Source organism: Cucurbita moschata, unplaced genomic scaffold (genome assembly GCF_002738365.1).
Source record: "Cucurbita moschata cultivar Rifu unplaced genomic scaffold, Cmos_1.0 Cmo_Scf00004, whole genome shotgun sequence".
Lineage (NCBI taxonomy): Eukaryota > Viridiplantae > Streptophyta > Magnoliopsida > Cucurbitales > Cucurbitaceae > Cucurbita > Cucurbita moschata.
In genome coordinates, this window is record NW_019268520.1 from 263,687 (window position 1) to 268,686 (window position 5,000).

The 5,000-nt window shown below is 34.4% G+C and overlaps 1 long non-coding RNA gene across 1 annotated transcript in view; it reads right to left on the reverse strand.

Moving 5' to 3' along the window:
- Nucleotides 1-2,389: 2,389 nt before the first annotated feature.
- The window catches only part of LOC111441448, a 5,256-nt gene continuing 2,645 nt past the window's right edge, over nt 2,390-5,000 (reverse strand). The window contains exons 2-3 of the long non-coding RNA XR_002710156.1: nt 4,472-4,473; nt 2,390-2,401 (exon numbers count right to left, since the gene is read on the reverse strand). This is a non-coding gene — a long non-coding RNA (uncharacterized LOC111441448). The remainder of the gene's footprint in view (nt 2,402-4,471; nt 4,474-5,000) is intronic.

Here is a 5,000-nt window from a genome sequence, read left to right on the forward strand (position 1 = left end):
TCTCGTTACCTTAAAAATTTATGATTTCAAAATCACACTAAAGGCTCTCATAGATACTGGAGCCGATCAAAATTGCATTCAAGAAGGCCTAATACCTACAAAGTATTTTGAAAAAACTACTGAAGGCCTTAGAGGTGCTAACAACAACAAACTCAAAATTAATTACAAACTATCAAAAGTTCATGTTTGCAATGATGGAATTTGCTTCGTAAATTCCTCCCTTTTAGTAAAAGACTCAGGACAAGAACTAATCCTAGGTACTCCTTTCATTACTCAATTATATCCTTTTAGAATAACTGAAAAGGGGTTAGAATCAAAAGCCTTAGGAAAGAAGATAAAATTTAACTTTCTTTCCCCCATAAGGATTAGCGAAATAAATAACCTTCAAAAGAATACAATTATTCAGTAAATAAATGTATTAAATTATAAAGAAAAACAAATTTCCTTTTTTAAAGAAGAAATTTCATTCAAAAGAATAGAAGAACAAATTCAAAATAAGACTGTCCAGTCTAAAATCAAAACTTTACAAACTCAATTAGAAAGAGAAGTTTGTTCAAATATCCCAAATGCCTTTCGGAATAGGAAACAACACATAGTTGATCTTCCAAAAAATCAAATCCCTTGTCAAGTCAATTCCGTGTTTATCGCTGATAAACCCAAGGGCTAGTTTAATAGTGGAGACCGACGCATCCGATATTGGATATGGAGGAATCCTAAAACAGTCCCTTGACAAGAAAGAATCCATTGTCAATTTCCATTCAAGAATATGGAATTCTACTCGAAAAAATTATTCAACGGTAAAGAAAGAAATACTTTCAATAGTACTTTGTGTACAAAAATTTCAAAGTGATTTAATTAACAAAAGTTTTGTTATCAAAACCGACTCAAGAGCATCTAAATTTGTTTTAGAAAAAGATGTCAAAAATCTTGTGTCTAAATAAATTTTTGCTAGATGGCAAGCCATTTTATCTTGCTTTGACTTTCAAATTTTGCTATAAAAGGGATCGAAAACTCCTTGGCAGATTACCTCTCAAGAGAGTTCTTACTCTCAAAAGAAAAATTCTCCATTCTCCCTAACCAATCTATCTCCCAGCAATGACCGGAAAGAAAGCGATAGACAAAGGGAAGAAGCCCAATGCTTCTTCAAGCACACTTACTCCAATGACATCCGACAGCTATGCAATGGATGCTGGTTTCACATTGGTGACCAGATCTAAAGCAAAGCTTTCTCAAAAACAGGCGGAGGTTATCCCTCCGACGAGGCCTTCAGCCTCTTCAACACGGCCATCTGCCGTTACTCCATCAAGACCCACTGTCTCTTCCACTTCAAAGGGACCTTCTGTCCCCTCGACCTACTCGGACGCGGTTGTTCCCGTTCGTTTTTCTCCAGTTCCTGAAATCAAAACCTATTTTCAAAAATCTGTGTCCATACCAGAAGCTCTGGTAGAACCAGAATACGATGAACCGAAAATCGGCGAAGTCATTAAAAAAGTATATCCATCGGGATTCTTTTATATCCCAGAAGATCTTCATAAAACCAGAAGGTTTTATGAATTCATTCTAGTCGACACAAAATCCGTCGAAATTACTCATATTCCGAGTCGCGATTGGAATTTTCAAATTAAAGAGACCGAAGACCAAATAAAACAGGTCTTCAAAACTATCAAAATCAAATGGTGGGATAAATATACTTATACCCACGCAGACATCAAAGCGGTAAAGGTCTGGCTATCTGAGAATGGCCACCTTCAGGATTTATCCAAGAAGAAGACCTCCGAATTCCTTAATTCAAAGTCGAGGCTACTCGCCGCTTTAGCCCAGACAACTTCGGAAGCTGATTTTCAAAAGCTTCTTCAAGAAGCCGCATCAGTCGGTTCGACGTCTTGTCCTTCTATTATAGAAGAAGAAGATGAAGACACGATCTATGATCTCAATGATCCATTTTTGGATTCACAACTACCTTTGTAGATATCATCATCTCAATGACTGAATAGTCGTTAAACTAATTGTTAAAAAAAAAAATTCAAATCCGTGAATGGAATATGTTCAATCCCTGGTTTCCCGGTAGAACCCCATTTGGCCCAAGTTGTTGCGAACCCAGCAAAAATCATTTTTCCTTCTTTTGGCACCTTGACCTTTTTGGTTTTTCTCATTATTAATGTACTTTTTCTTATTTCATCATTAAGCATTAGTTTATAAACATGTATGTTAATTAAGCTAGGACGATAGAGCTCATGTAAATCGTAAGGGCTCAAGTCATTAAGCATTAGTTTGGAATAATTACATATCCGTTCGAGAATTACGATCTTTGGCTTTGGAACTGAATCATTTCCCTGTATCTGAGAAGAACTTCCAGATTAATAGGATGGAAGCTTAATCAAAATGATTCAGAAAATTTTTTCTATGATCGATCGGTATAAACATCAACAACTCCGAATTGGATTAGTTTCTCCTCAACAAATAAGTGCTTTGGCCAATAAAACCCTACCTAATGGCGAGATAGTTGGAGAGGTAACAAAACCCTATACTTTTCATTACAAAACCAATAAACCTGAACAAGATGGGTAGAAGGAATAAGTACAATTTTGAATGTTTTACTTATGTTACAAAGTAACAAACATTAGATTTTTCAGTCATTCATTGAATGATAAATCACAAGTGACGAGATACACGATTTAAATAACGGAAGATCCAATATTTGAAAATTGTGTCTAGAATGACCGGAAAAGTGGAAACAAGACCGGATATAATTTGATCATTATGAGAAAATCCAAAATCTTTGTAGACAGAACCAATCATTAGTTTCCAACCATGGGGCGAATGGAATCCTATACATAAATCAGTTAATAAAAGAATAGAAAAAGCTTTTATTGTGTCGCTTAAATTATATAGGAACTCTTGAACCCAAGAGTTAAGAATAACAAGTTCTTCATTACCAAGAATAGAATAACCACTTAGAATAATGAAACAAATTATATTTGTCTAGAAGTGCAAAATTGTACGGATACCATCCTCATTGTGCATCTTGATCAATTGGATCGTTTCTTTGTAGATTCCGATACGAAGCTTTTGTAGATGTGTTCCTGGGTATTCCTTTAACATTTTGTCCAAGAGAAAGAGTTCCTCTAATTCTCTAACTTTTTTTATAATACTCTTTTCTTGAATATCATTCAAAAAAATTTGGAATTGAACAGTATTCCACCAATTATTAACCCAAGATTCTAGGTTTTTATTAAATAAAAGAGAGATCCACCAGGGCAAAAATACTATAGATGCAAGATATAGAAGGGGAATGAATGCTTTCTTTTTTGCCATTTTTCGTCTTTGATTTTTTAATGAACTCACTTCATTCGTTACCTCTCTACACTACTAATATTTATATCAAACATAAGTTCTATTACAAGTCATATGGATACTATTATGAATCCATTCCCTGTTTTTTAGTTTTTGATTTGTGATTCATTAATTAATCCTTGAATTTCGAAATAATACAGAAAGAAAATATCAAAGAATCCACTTTTGTTACTGTGGAGTTGATTTACATATGCCTAAAAATTTTGGACAAAGACTATTTTCTGTCTATTCCGTATACGTCTGCTTTGGCTCAAATGAGCATTCAGAAGAAATTCCCATTAAGTTATACTATTACTATGGCCTATAAAAAAGACTATTCTTTCTTTCCAGTTTTATCCCTCTTGCTATGAACTAAGAAAGCATTCATTCTGAACTTCATTTTTCAAAAAACTTCAATTGGTACATGCAAGAAATAGGCCAATTCGGCAGCCTTTTGCTCAATTTCTCGTGGGGTTAGATTCTAATCGGTACGAGTCAAGGGAGAGGCCAAGGAGGAAGAAGAAATCGCAAAATCTTATAATTTACATCAAGTCATTCAATATTTCCTTTTTTAGAGGATAAATTACCACATTTAAATTATGTGTAAGATGTATTAATCCCCTATCCCCTTCATTTGGAAATTTTAGTTCAAATCCTTCCCTCCTGGGTGAAAGATACAGATAATGACAATTTATACCGGAACCAATAGTTATCTTGATTCATTAGAAATTGAACAAGTACTTGAGCATGTTTCCCATCTCTTCTCGAGAAACAAGTGGGCTATTTCTTTGCAAAATTGTGCTCAATTTCATATGTTGCAATTCTGCCAAGATCTCTTCTTTAGTTGGGGGAAGAATCCGCATGAATCGGATTTTTTGAGTAACATATCGAAAGAGAATTGGATTTGGTTAGACAATGTGTGGTTGGTAAACAAGGATCGGTTTTTTAGCAAGGTACGGAATGTCTTGTCAAATATTCAATATGATTCCACAAGATCTAGGTTAATTTATTATTTGTTACTTTGTGGGCCGTCCTATTATTTGCAGGTGCAGTTGCTAAATCTGCTCAATTTCCTCTTCATGAAAAAAAATGGATCCACTTTCATTTCCATTTGGTATTTTGGCTTAAAGTCTTTGACTCCTCCATACTCAATCAAATCCTCTGTTTTGAAGATTGAATGCATCCCTATAGTCCCATATTTAGTAATTCCTGAACTATTTCTTCTGTATTGAGGATCATCGAAATAAGCAACAATACTATTTCTATGAAAAATACCATTTATGGGTATTTCAATCGAAATACCGGAAGGGGGTGGTAGTTCTTTTTCTCGTTCTTGAAGTGATTCAAATTGAATGATGAATCCATTTCTTCGCCTCTTTGCCAATAAATCAGAATTACCGTGGAAAATAGTATGATATGTGAGATTAGATTGACCCGTACATAGGATTGGATTAAGTTCTGAATAATCAGGAATTCTGCTTTTGTTTTTACCAGAGAGAGATCCGGACCATAAAATTTTTGTCTCACTTTATCATTATTTACTAAAAGGCTAGAAAAATATCTTCTTTCGAAAGAAAGAGAATGAACGTTAATTTGATCTTGATCCTTGTAGAGTAAAAAAGGACTGCACTGCATCCACACGAACCTCCTGATAATATCCATAAATG